This window comes from Leptosomus discolor, chromosome 19, assembly GCF_034619465.1.
Source record: "Leptosomus discolor isolate bLepDis1 chromosome 19, bLepDis1.hap2, whole genome shotgun sequence".
NCBI lineage: Eukaryota > Metazoa > Chordata > Aves > Leptosomiformes > Leptosomidae > Leptosomus > Leptosomus discolor.
Window position 1 is genome coordinate 4,679,178 of NC_141409.1, and position 14,073 is coordinate 4,693,250.

A 14,073-nucleotide genomic window follows, 5' to 3' on the forward strand; every position below is an offset into this window, starting at 1 on the left:
TCCATGGCCAGAAGCTTCAACTCAGTCCAACCTCCCTAAGAATCAGATTGGACCAACCAAGTGCTTGGTTCCTTGAAAACATTGTTCTGTGTCTGAGAGGGAGCATCTCATTAGAAATGACAACAGATGTTGGGGGCTGTCATACTCCTGTGCATCCAGGGTCTCTGTCTGGAGGACAGGAGAGTGGGTGGTTCTGGCTCTGGCATTCTTCAGTGGCCCCAGTCAAAGGCACAGGCACTACAACGTTAAGAGGCACTTCATGCTCTCTTGGCAGACTCAGTTTTGTTCTGGGAAAATTTTGAACTAGCAACTGGCATCCAATAGAGACAGTAGGGAGTAAACCCTCTCTTTCTTCCCATGAATCTTTTCTTTCTTCCCTCTAAACCTAAACCACAGCCAGCATTCTCTTGTTTACTTTTAAGCACCATCAGTGTAATTGTAGGTTTGCATCACTCATTCAATATAGTGTTAGGAACTGTTCTGGAAGGGCTGTTGGAGAGTTGTTTTGGCTTCTCCCAGCCAAGAAAACATTTATGTTTGTTTTCTACACTCCCGAGGGAGAGATATTGGCTTTAAACGTTGTCATCTTTACATGTGTACATGTGATTTCCTTATTACCTGCCTCTTCACTCTAGGACAAAGCTGCTCTTATTTTGCAATATTCCTGAATCAATAAAACTTCCTGAAGCTGGTCAAAGCTGCTTGCCCTCAGTTGTCTCTATCAGGTCTTTTTGGGAGGCTTTGGCACTGCTTTTTCATGATGGCATCAGCTTTAGGAAGCACTGCTCACTGCTGAGGATGGTGGAGTTCAGGATCAGCTGCAGAATGGCAGTATAACGGGTACTATAAAGGTTGAAGAAATTGAAAGTGGCGCTGGAAACTAAACCTGCAAGTCATGAGCCCTCGTTGCTAATCCAGCTTTGGCATGGATGAATTCTGTGACCATCTGCTTTGCTTCTGGTTTAGTTGTTTCTTACCTTTTTGATTTCTTAGGCTGTGAACGAGTCACTAGCGATTAGTGAAGGAGCCCACCAGGCCCTGTAGTTGTGGCTGAAGGTAAGCAAGGGTTGGATGTTTAGCTTCTTCAAACCAGATGTCTGCAGAGGTGCTGCAGATTTGGAATGCAGCACTGGGAGAATCTCAAGTCATGGGTTGGTTTTCCAAGGTCTTAAGGGTAATCATCTCTCTGGTTTTTGTTGTAGTATTCAACTGAATGGAAACCTGCAAGAACCACTGTAAGTAATAATAAAAAAATTATAACACCATTTCTCTGTTGCTCCCAGAGTGAAAGCATATGCTCAGTCTCCAGTGACTCACCCCAAGGGACAGCAGGCAGGTCCACCTCTCAGCCCTCCTTAGGGTTCTACGGGGCGGAGGACAGGTCTGTATTCCTCTGGCTGTGCCTCCTGAGAAATGCACTGCTTGGGCAAATATCCCCACCAGCTTTTCTCTGACTGTCCTTGGGGAGCTTGCTGGTGCTGCTCTGTGGCTCCGGACCCTGTCTGGTGTTATGTCACTGAAGCTACTGTCACTGCCTGAAGCTGCAGGAACAAACCCAAGCTGAGCATGTGTTCAGGGTTGCTCACAGCCCCGTGCCTCCAAGTCCCTGTGCTGGAGCTGCACCCTGCCCAGCAAGGGGTGCTGCAGGGCAGGGGGGCAATGTGCATCCTCAGCAGGACTCAGATCACGTACTGAGTAGCTTAGTCTTTGCTTTCTCTGAAACAGAGGAGAAAAAAAAAAAAAAAAAGTAAAAAACCCAAACCACTTCATGTCTTATCTCTGGTTAATATTACAAGACAAATTTGTAATCACATGAATTATTTTTCTAATGAAACTCCTCTTTTTAAAGAAGTAGTCTGCAGTGACACTGTTCTCCTCTGTCTATTGACTCTGAGGTTTCAGCTCAGCACTTCCACTGCCTTGTGCTGGGCTGACATCCTGCCTGTTGCTGGCTGGGACATCCCACTTCTCCATTTCTCCTGTGGCCCTGACTTCAACAGATGCAGGACTTTCCTGGTGGGTTCTGACTTCGTCTGACACCCATCAGTGGCTGGAGGACTCTGCCAGACTCCTGTGTGTCTGCTACGCAAACCCACCGATGAAAACCATCCGAGAGAAGTTTTCTTATCTTCAGGCATTATGAGTACGCCATCCTGCTCCATTTCATTGGTGAGATAAGATGAGGATAAGAGTAAATGGAAAAAAACCCCAAACTTCCCAGATTTCCCCTAAGGTCCTTTTCCTACAGCAGTGTTTCCACAGAAACATCTCACAGCAGCACACTAAGCAAAACAACTCAGCCAGGAATAATGAAACGAGCGTTGTGTCCTTTGCAAGCCAAAGGCAATTAGGTTTGGTAAATGCAACAGGAGACAAGGGAATTATTTATGGTTATGTAGAGGCTTCAGTCCAGGGAGTAGCTCTATCTTACAGGCTTCAAATGAACACAGTGAAAGAAAGAAGATATATTTGGTTGTGACACTTGGTGCTCCCTGCATGTTACCAGGCTTCTGGAGACGTTATTTGTTAAACGTCAAGTCAGACATCCATACTGCTATTCAAAAACTGGGGGAAACCACTCCCAAATTTACAGCCAATGTCAATAATTTAATGAGGTTGGAATCGATCCATTTGTCAGTTTTTTGCATGTTTTGGCTATGCCGGTCTCATTCTTTTAACCAAATTTCAACCTGTGGGATATTTACAATTCAGAGTTGGTATGTTGCTTAATGCAAAACAAGCAGAAAGAGAAAACAGGTAATTTTGGGGGTGGCTTTCCCCTCTGCCCATTCACCTTTACCTATCCAAGGTTTCTCTACATTTTTTTTCCTTTTTGACGACCTAAAATATATCTGGGGGAAACTACCTTCTAGAATTAAAAAATTTTTGTGTTTGTTTGTTTGCCGATCTATTTCCCAATTCTTTCTCATTTTCTCATTTCATTTTTTTATATGTTCAGGACTCCCAGTTTTAAGCTCCTTCCTCTGACAAATAATGTGAGTCATTTTCTGGCTTCTTGTCAGTGGCAAAAGAATGCCTAAAGTAACAAATACCTCCTCCATGATGTAACACCTTTTCCTTCGAGGTTTGCAATGTTTGTTCATTGTTATTCAGCATGAACTGGATGGTGTGGTAGCAAAATACAGACATGTTTTAAGAGTACTAAATGCTTTATAATTATAAATTTAATTTCTCTGTGGCATGTTAGGTGCTTCTGTGCAGTGGTTTGAGAATGTTCGTTAAAAGAAAGCCACTAACCAGGGTTCAGGATCTAATGTTGAGCTCTAGGTTGAGTAAAACCTTTTCACCTAGAACAATCATCCTAATGAGACACTGTGATACATTGAATTGGGCATCTTTCATGGGAGCATCATGTTTTAGAGTAAAACTTCTGGTTTTAAGATAAGGAAATATTTGCAGGGGAGGCATTTTGAAACATCAACATTGGAAAGGAAATGTATTTCTTTAGAAATTACAGAAGTTTTTGTTTCACCCTTTTCAAACAAAAAAAATCTTGGGTGTCTTTATTCGGTGAACTTCTGTATTTTCAGTTTTCACCCCACTTTAAGGTAGAAAAGCCAAATGTCAGAAGTTGCCCTGGGGTGCAAGTTCTGGTTTTGGATGTGGAAGACCAGGACTTTAAGGCCGCATGTCTCTCAGTGTTCCCATCATTAAACTTGCTTGGAAAAATCTTCCTTTGTAAGAATTCAGTCTGTCGTTCCGTCCTTGTTTAAACAGTTTTGCAAGTTTGAAGGTTAAACATTTCAAAGCTGTGAGGACTTTTACCTGAGGAGTAAATATAGAAAGAAGTATATATTTTAGATTTTTTTCACCTGTATTTTTCAAAGTTGGGTTTGAAAGAGGACAAACAAACTCTGTAAGCTACAGCTGGAGATTGCGTAGTACTTGTAGAGGCGGGGAAAGGACGTAGGATTCCTGAACGCCAGTGCAGTGAGGCTTTCAGTATCTGTTTGTGAACATGGCATTTTCTCAAGCCTCAAACTCTGAAACGTCAGGAACTAGAATCATCCCTGAGCACGTCAGGGAGATTCAGAGGTAACTTCCTCTGAGAAAAAGCTGTTCTGTAACTCCGGCTACAAAATTCACCAGGATCCAGCTGTTTCTGCCACTGGAGATGGGGAAACCAGGATCCAACCGCAGCTGCTGGGGAGGTCCCTGCCCAGTGAGAGCAGTGAGTGGCTCATAGGTGAGCGCTGCTCTCCACTGCTCTCAGCTTTCCAGCTCTCTGCTCAAGCGAGCAAGCGGTCCCCACATCCACGCTGCCACACAGGTTTCCAGAGCCTCTTGCTTTTCGGTCGATGAGAAATGATAGGATTCAGGCTTTCCACCTGTTCTGCAATTTGGTTACATGAGGAGAGGCATCACAGGTGTCAGGCTGCATTTTGAAAGCCTGACGCGATTGCTACCCTCTTGTTTTTAAGTGAATGAAGTCACCTGCCTCAAGGAACTGAAAGAAAAACCCCAACAAACATACCAAAATGAAAATCACAGTTTGTGCAGGGACGCTGTTCTTGAAGGAGGAGCATGAATCCAAATTCAACTCCTGGTTTTGCTTCGTGTTTATTTTGTAGAGTGGAAGCAGCTTTAATCTCTCTGTGCTTCAGCACCCAGAGCTGCCCACTGGGTGCCCCATTTCTTTTCTCCCACCCACTTCCATGTATTTCTGTACCGTGCTTAACCTCATCTCTCCTTCTTTGCTATGGTAAACATATCCCTTTGCATAGTTGTCTTGGCTCCAGCTTTAACAAAACCTTAATTTTGCATAAGACAGATTAGAGAAGGGAGAGGGTTTGAAAGGACACACTGGGGACCTGGATGAGAGGTCCTGGTGATGTCAACAGTGCTCAGTCCTTGGGGTAACTGCAGGGAGTCTGTCTGTCTGTGCATAGGAGATGGACAGACAAGGCCCCAAAGTTTTCGTATCAATTTTTTTTTTGAGTTTTTTTTTTTTGAGGTAAATGCTCTGTTTATTTAGTGACTCTAAGCCAAACCCCAAACATCCTACGGATACATGCCTTGAAATATTTTACCTTGTAGAAGAAAACATTTGAGGACACAACCATAGCAAGGAGCTGCTCAAGGAGAGATCTTATGTAAGAACCTCTCTACGTGAACTCTTGGTCAGTTTAGGCTAAAACCAGATGGAGAATGAGAATCCTTCCTGTGTCCTCATGTCTCTTATAGCATGATCAGTGCTCTGCTGAGACTGTCAATCACCTCCTACTTTTTGGATGTCATTTTTTCTGTCGAGGCTCAGCAGTGTTCGCTTCAGAGCAGTGTTCAGTGGATAGACCTTCTCTTTTGGTCCATTTTGCACTTTCTCCAGTTGCCAGTGGTGCAGTGGTCAGGCAGGTGCCTTTTTGCATGGTCCAGAGCCACCAGCTGTGCTATTGTGCAGCCAGTCATCCAGACTTTACTCCCTGCATTAGATATTCTGTTCTGATGCAAATCTTGCCAAAAACAGAGCTTCATTCCAACACCCAAAATTCCCAAAAGAATAACAACCTTAATATCTTACTGAATACGTGCAGGATTTATGGCTCTGTCAAATATTGTTCACGTAGTTTCTATTTTAAGGGAGATTGGGCAAAAAAGGAATATGACCAAGGAAAAAATGCTTCAGACACTTGATCCCAAAGCTTTCTATATATATAAAAAAATACTTGGAAAATTCAGAGCGTAGTATGCATAGCATAGGGGACAGGAGGTGAGTCTGTCCTGCCACAAGCCCAGCCCTGAAGTCAGGCTCCTCTGTAACTATTTTCCTTCTCCTCTGGTGCCCCAAGAAGGCAAATGTTTTCTTCTGGCTGTGGTGTATCAGGAGCAGAGATGCTGCAGGAGCTCCTATTGCAGGGGCTGCTCTCCGGGGAGCAAAAGCATGGTGTTTATGAGCAAGCACAGTTAGAGATTTTTCTGTTTGGTTTGGCAGACTGCAGAAGTTGGGGTGCTAATTCAGCTCTTATCCCAGATCTCTTGAGTGCAGAAGTTGCCAAGTCTTCCCTTGCCTCAGAGTATTTACAGGAGGTGATCTTTTTCCCCATGCCAGCATTTCTTGTTCCTTAAGCTGTTAGCGTAATTAATGGGTCCAAGGGTGTAACCCAGTCATGTCTTGAGATCATACCCAGGTGAAGTCCAGCTAGGAATAAATGCTGTCTCAAAACCACCGTTGTTTCCTCGGAATGGGGTATGTGATGCTCAGGTCAGACAGCAGCAAAAGCTCGGGTTTGCATTTCACACTGAGCTGGGTGAGGGGAGCTATGGGCTGACATGAAGTCACTTGCATCAGTTTGAAAACCTCTGATGTTAGTGGGATTGCATGAGGTCTGGGAGAGGCTCAAGGCTTCTCTCTGCATGATGGCCATGCGTGCGCGCGGGCTCCTGCAGCCTGTCCCCTCTGGGTAAGTGGGTGACATGCAGGCTCATAATACTCATAGGAACATTATTTAGGGGACTTCACACGGCTTTCTTGAACAGTCCCTGGTAATTATTCACTGGCACACATCTCTCCTACTTGTTACAACAGTGGTTGAAGGTGGTTCATGCCAGTAGTTTTCTCCTTGGAGGCCCTGCCACGGCATGACAACCTGTTCTGATGTCTCCCTGGATCTATGTTACTCCTGGCTCAGCCCTGGGGATTGGCAATGGATAACTAGTAGGAAATGTGGATGGCTAAAAGTAAATCAAGCCACTTTGCTAGATAATAAATGCTGCTTGAAAGTTCACTTGCATCACAACAAATCTCAAAGCTGGGACAGATATCATTACTCTAAGAAACTGCAGGTGGGATTTATTGCTGTTCCTGTGACTCCAGTGGTTTTGCAGGAGCCTGAGGGAAATGTCAGGGAAGCCCTGACCTTTGAAAGGCTCACCTGCCCTGCAGCTTTGAGTGGCTGCCTGGCTCCACGTGCCCCCCACCTGAAGGCTCCTGAGTGGTACTGTTCCCCATTAACTTGAGCTGGCCCGAAGACATTGCAGCCAGCTGGCATGCTGATGGCTTCCTTGCTAGTGACTCTCTGGAGTAAGACTGTAAATTTGAGTCCCTAATTAGAGACTTTCGCCCTGCACAGATGATAATAAGTCCAGGAACAAAGATGTATGACAGTAATCAAGAACTGGATCAATAACTTTAATCCTAGAGCAAAGACAGGCCATATTTATTCAAAGTAAAACCCTCTAGACTGAGAATTTAGTGGCTGGAAAAAAATGCTTTTGAAAACTCACTTGTTTCTTTTTTTTTTTTTTTTTCCTTTTCTCTAATGCAACATTTCCAGCAGGGGATGGATTCCTTCCTCCAGAGAGGAATGTTGCCAACATTGCTTCCAGTTTCCCCGTGGAGACAGCCAACAAACCAGGCTGGAGAGTGGAGAGATGGACGACAGCTTTCCTGGTGCAGCAGGTTGCCCTCCAGCAGAAAGCATTTTCCAGAGACAACAAGCAGTCCCAAGGGTATTTGGCGTAAGGACTATTTCTGCTGCAGAGCCAGCTGGTCCCAGTCCCATCCTGGTGCCTGGGATATAGGCTAGGGAGTTCCTACTCTTTATTTCCAAACGTATTTCCACTGCTGATAACAGATGATCCGTGAACCCAAGTGAAGGCCCAGGCTCTGTGCTGGCCCAGGAGGAGGCCGGGCTTTGTTTTCCCGGGCTCCTTCACTTGTCTGCTCCTGCTTCTCACTCAAGCAATGCTTTTCGGTGACTAGAGGTGGGTGGATGCGCAGTCCATGCTGCAGAGCAGGGTGACAGCAATGTCCACCACTGACTCAGCCTGTGTAGGAGGGGAAACTCCGCAGAGCCTCTGCGAGACCAGCTACGGGGGCGGGGGCTCTCACTACCCTCTGACCAGCAACCCCCCACCAGGTGCTGGGGACAGGGAAGAGGTTAGGGGACAAGTGGGGAACCTTGGAAGACCTATCTGATTCTGTTTTCTTTCCCCACCACAGATTTCCCGTGTGACTCCAGATGAGTCATTTAGTGTCTCCGTGGTTCCCCATTTGCAAAAACAGACTTTCCCTGTCTCACAGGAATGATACAAGGATAAATACGCTAATGAGTCTCAGATTCTGTCTTGGTGTAGACCAACTGAGTCTGGTTAAATCAGTACCTCCTCTGAGTAAACAGGCAGAAAAGGTCCTGATTTTCCGGGAATACATCAGTTATTCCTAAGAAAGTAGTATTTTCAGTGACTGCATCAGAGCACAGGGTGGTGTTTGAAAGTCATTCTTGATAACGAATTCCATTTGTCACTTACAGGACATTGTAGTTTGTCTTTTTTCAGGGTGCTGCTTTAAGTTCTTCAGTGCATGAACAGAAGCCTGTAAGGACAGAGAAAACAAGAGTAAATTACAAGTAATATGTTCTCTGATATAAGCAGTAAATATTCTTCTTGAGAGCAAGGAGTTCACTTGTGAAGGGAGAGTTTTGAAATCTGTGGATGGGGATCAGGGCATCGTTTGCAAGGAGGGTGCAGAAGTCTAATGGCAGGTTCTTCCTCATTGTATCCAAACCAGAGCAAAGATGCAGGCAGAAAAGTAATTACAGAAACGGCAACCTGTCTGTGGCTTGGAGGCTAGGCTCATGCTGTGGGGGAGGGAGATCCTAGACATCTCAGAAGGCTATGGAAAGCACCAAGGCAGCACCTGAGCATTTTGATGTGGTTTTGTCAACTGTTGTATTTTCCTGAAGAGGAAGGTGCTGCACAGAGAGACCCTGTATTGAGTTGCGGAGTTCCCTCCGGGACAGTGACATGTGTAGGTGGGCTGACAGGGTGGCTAACAGCTGCTTTGGCCAAGAAGGTGTTAATGAGAGCTAATTGTCTCCATTAGCCTTTGCCTTGTTTTGCCCTTGCCAGGTGTATGTATTAGAGAGGAAGATGAAAGGGGGAGTGGGAAAGGAAGGTTATTATGTTGGAGGTGGGCTGTTGTGGGCTGGGAGAGGGGGTCTGCAGTAGGTGCTTTGGTGTGTAGTGAGGCTCAGGTGTCTGGATGTGCTGATCCCTGAAGGCATGGAGGGAAACTGAGAAATAGTGTATTATTTGGGGTGGTTGTAAGAGAAGCTGAGGGAGCCTGACTGCTTATGGTCATATTTATTTATTTTATTTTTAGCTACTTATTTCTGGTTCCTTTAAGAACCCGAGTGAAAAACACTCAAGCAGTGCAATAGTTCAGGCTCATGCTTATCTGATGTTTCCTGTTGCATGTGACTCTCAGTTGAGTTAGTGCTTTACTTCTTCAGCCAAAGGCTTCCTCTGGTCTTTATCCACATACGTAATCAATAGTGATTACTACAGGGTGAGCAAGGAGATGCCTGAGCCTATTGGCACGATTTCCGAAATTCCTTGTAAATCCTTGCTCTGTGGGAAGGCTGTGCTGTGGTAGGTGGCAGCCTTCTGCTGCACTCCTCTCTAATGCCTGGAGCACAGATCTCAAAGAACTGTAGGGTGGGCTCCCAGCTCTCCCTGACTCTGTGACTGCCTGTCCTGAAGTGAAAAAAGGGAAAAAAAGGGAAAGAAACTAAGAAATACTTGGTTTTGCTGAAGAGCTGGGTGGGAAAGCCCATAGTGGGGAAAATGGTGACAAGCCAGCCATATCCTGGCTGATCTCTATTTTCTCTCTGTCTTGCAGATCAGAGATTACTGACATATAAGAATGGGGGGATGGCAGGGTAAAAGGAAATAACATTTGCTCAGTGGTATTTTTCATCGGAGTCTGGCAGCTAGCTGATGCTATCACTCTTGATCTGTTTGACAAAAGATGTCCTAGTAGCCCCTTTGACACCGGATGCTGGTGGGGAGCTCTCTGCTCACTGAAGGCTGGCCTCACATGGTGAACCACCCAGTCTGTGGGTTATTAGCTAATTTCTGTGGCTCCGGGAGTGGTCTGGTATCCAAGAAAACACACAGGTTTGCCACTGTATCCATATGTGAGGGAGAGACGGTGTGATTGTGGCTTCTGATGAGGTTTCTTTCATGTGGTACAGGTTGCTGAATGACAAACAACTGGAAACATGAGTGCTGACACATAACTGTATATTCCAAATCTTTGGCCAAAAAGGAGAACCTCTCCCAGACTAGACTGATCTCATGTCTCCTGTGTTCCAGGTGAGTGCCACAGCCCCAGGCTCAAGGGCTTCATCTTCAGATTGAAACAGGTAAGAGCGCTCTTACACATCGGGCAAAGAATTTAAGGAATTTGCCACAGGAAACTGAAGGAACAAATAATACTGAACAGTTTAGAAATTAGTCTGTCTGTGGACCTGTTACTCATGAGTTTAATACTAAAGGGAGTAGGTATGGATGTACCTTCTGAAAATATTGTTATGGCAGATGTGAGTGTGGATGCAACAGGATAGGAGGGAAATGAAACACCCCCGTATTCTCCCTAAACAGCATCTTCTGTTACTGTTGTTCAAGAACTGGTATTTTAGGATGTTCCCTATGTCTTTAAGGGTCTTCAGTTGTTGATTTATTGTGAGACTGCTCTGTCTAGGTTGCTGACTGGCAGCATGGCTTCTATCAATCCAAACAGGGTTGTTGTTGCGCGGGCTCTGTCTGTACTGCTTGGCAAAGGGAGACATGGTGCATGCTTTGGGAGCCTGAGCAGAGCGCCCTGTGGTTCCTGCCTGAGCCCTTGGCATGTACTTCCTTCCACTGGAGACCAGGGGAGAGGTGATGGGTCTGTGAAATTGTTCCTTCCCAGGTCTTACTCTGATGTGTCTTTCCGGAGCTCACCAGCCGTCTGTAGACCTAGGAACACACTTGGCTCCTGCAGTTCATGTCATGTAGAAAGCTCCAGTAAAGAAGAATTACTTTCTAGTGACATAACCCTTGTAGGGAAGAGTTGGGGGCTCCGAGAGCCTCTCTGGAGCATGGTTAGGCCTTTCAGGAAGCAACTCTTGTGCCAGAAGAACCAGCACTGTGAGGACCCTGTCTGTCCCCAGGGGTAGCGGAATCAAGCCCCACATCTGAGTGCAGAAACCTTGTTCTAAGAACTTCCATTGAAGCTGCCATTTCCTCACACAAACCCCTTATTTTGCCAAAGTGATGTTTTTGGAGATGAGCCCAGAGCTGAATGAAGTGCACTTCATGCTGCTAGTGCTGTACTTTCAATTAAGATTGAAATATTCTTGGGTTTTTTTCCTCCTCTGAGTGGCAGAGGATTGCTTACCCAGCACTTGGGGAAAGCCACTGAAGGTGGCTGGTGTAGTGATTCCTGAGGCCAATAAAGGCTATCAGAGCCCTTCAGAGAGGACTAGGAGAGTGTTTTGTGAAGCATGAGCTGAAGTTGTTAGTCTTCTGCTGGTTTCTAAGCTGTGTAAACATAAACTTAAATGAATGAGCCTTGGTTTGATTGCACCAGATCTGACATTAGACAGGCCTTAATGTACAATGAGGGTAAAACGGTCTAATTTGTATCCTCTACTGCAAAGGGCGTGGTGTCCTGTGTGGGAGCAGAGGGACCACGGGAATATTTGGAGTTGGGGGATGCAGTTCCTTCTGAAGGGATAGTAGAGGGTGTAGAGAGCAGAGACTATCTTGAGGTGCCACAGCCCCAAGATAGGAAGTCATCAGTTAGCTTCTTAGCCCATGAGAAGATGGCTGTAAGCCCATTAATTGTGAAATCAAGATAGTTAGCTTTAGCACTTGAAGCTTTACATCCTGGTAACGCACATACTTAAAGGGAGGGTGGAGAAATGACATAGCTCAGAACCACTGGGCTTGGGGTGGCCAAGGAGCCTGCCCAGTGTCCCCTTTCCCCTGCTCTGGGTGTGTGGTGGGCTGACTTGGGTTACAGAAAGACAGAGAGCGAGTGGAAGCAGTCCTTGCTGCCTATCTGCAGGGTATTGGCAGCTCTGCTGTCACAGCCTGCTCACTCCAGCCATGTTCATAGTGTACATGCTTTCCTCTGGGATTTTCCAGAAAGTATAGGTGCTAGTGTAGCATGACAGTTTGCCTGATGACTTGGGAGATCCACTCTGTGATGCAGTAAGACTTTTCTGGGAAGAAATTGCATGAAAATTCCTTATGGCAACTGTAGTAACACTCTTCTTTACCCAACATAGTTGCTCTAAAAGTAGTGGGGCTTTGCTCAGCTACATCTTGGGAACCTTCCACAAAAATGAAGTGAGTAAAACCTCTTTAAAGAACTGTGGTGTCATTGCTACAATTACAACCTGAAAGCATGACCCCATGGTGTCCTGCTGAGGCAAGAAAATACTCCCACATTAAGCTACGCTTGCCAAAAAAAAATGTTTTGTGGTTACGCACTTATGAATGGGTGCATAAACGCCTTCTTGAAATTTGGATTGCGATTTAGAAGCTGCGGTAAGGAGTAGCAGAGTTGTTCAACAGAACATGCCTAATGAATAAGCATTGGAATCTAATTTATGACTGTAGAGGGTCAGTAATAGGGTGATATGCAGGAGATCAGTCCTATCCTTTTAGCCTATGTGAGAATTAGCTGCAGCCAATGAGTGATGAAAAGGTCCTTTTCAATTCTGTTTACCTCGCCTCCTCTATTAAAGAAATATAAAGGAATGACCTCTGAAGGTAAACTAATGAGATGCCACCGCACATAAGATAGTGGTAGCAGAGCCCTACATACTGTCTGGTTTCAGTGGACCTAGAAATCTGTACACAGATATCGGAGTTTTCCATATGCTGTAATATCTGTCCTAACTTCTCACCAGATAATTCAGTGGCAAAGAGGAACAGTCCCACTTCTATAACAAAGAGCTCTTTCATATCTCCTTGTTTTTGTTCTAGAGATTCCCCTGATTTACATACAGATGTCCCACTTCCTTTTCTTCAAAAAGTGAAGTCATCTTGCTAAAGGGCTAGGGCAGGGGCAGCGCTTGCTGCTAACCATCTCTTTGAAAGGATGTCATTTTTCATCCTTTCCTTTCAGGCACTGATGAGAGAAAGGAAGTGTAGTGAGCAAACATCTGGTTTATGTGATTTCACAGATAATGATGCCCTGGCTGCTGTTCACTTGATGATGTCTTAATAGATCTCTTCCACTTTGGTCTTTGCATGCAGAAATGTTCTTCCCTATCCTGTCTGCAAAGATTAACTCAAAATTCTGGGAGCTGTTGGTGTGCCTTTACAGTCGTCAACTTGCTGGACCATCAGCAGGGAATGATGAACCTCTTCCCCTCCTGGCATACAGGGCAGTGCTCTCGTATTTAACTAATGACTTTATTCCCATCAAACAAGGCAGAGAGAGAAGGGGGAAAGACGGATGCTTTGTTGTCATGTTGATTGCTGCAGGAGAATGGCCGTGCAGGCTGGTGCAGTAGCCAACTTCAGGCTTTGATTCTGGGAAACACTGAGCTGCCTTTTCTGGGAGCCACGAACAGAGCTGCCCACCCAAACAGGTGCTCGTTCAGCTCGGAAATGAAGTTCAGGGCATGATTCCTACTTCTTAACCTCAGCTGCGCTGAAATGTTTCTAAGCTCTTCAGAATTAGACAAAGGGAGATGGTCCCTGAGCTGACCCATCTCCATTAGACTTTAGAAGAAGCCAGGCTAACACCTGACTTGCAGACTGCAGGTCAGATCCACCCCTGTAATTTTAGACGACACCAGGAACAAAATTCATTAGTGTAGAAAACAGAACTTTTTTTTTCCCTTTGGTGTTTTTACAGAAATAGCTGCTTATGGGCTTGGTCAAATGGATCCTATTGCGAGAATTAGGAATTTAGTTAATCCACACAAAGTCTTATTTTATGACTCATAAATGCTGTTCTGCTCCAGTGTTGTGAAATTCTAAAGACCTCTCAAAACACCACGAGGTTTTGCCAAATAATCTCATTACTGTTGATCAGAAAGCAATTAAATGGGAGTTTTTCATTCTAAAGCAAGAAGCAAGGTACATCATCTTTGGGTGCACTGATTTTTTTTGTTGTTTTTTGGGGGGGGGCAGCGTTGTCAGTAAGAGTTAGGCACCCTTAAAAATGAAGGTGAGATTCAGCTACATCTAGAGGAGAAAAAAAAACACCTTTAAATCTGTGTGGAATTAAAAATTACTGTCACAATTCTCAATCATATGCCATTGGAG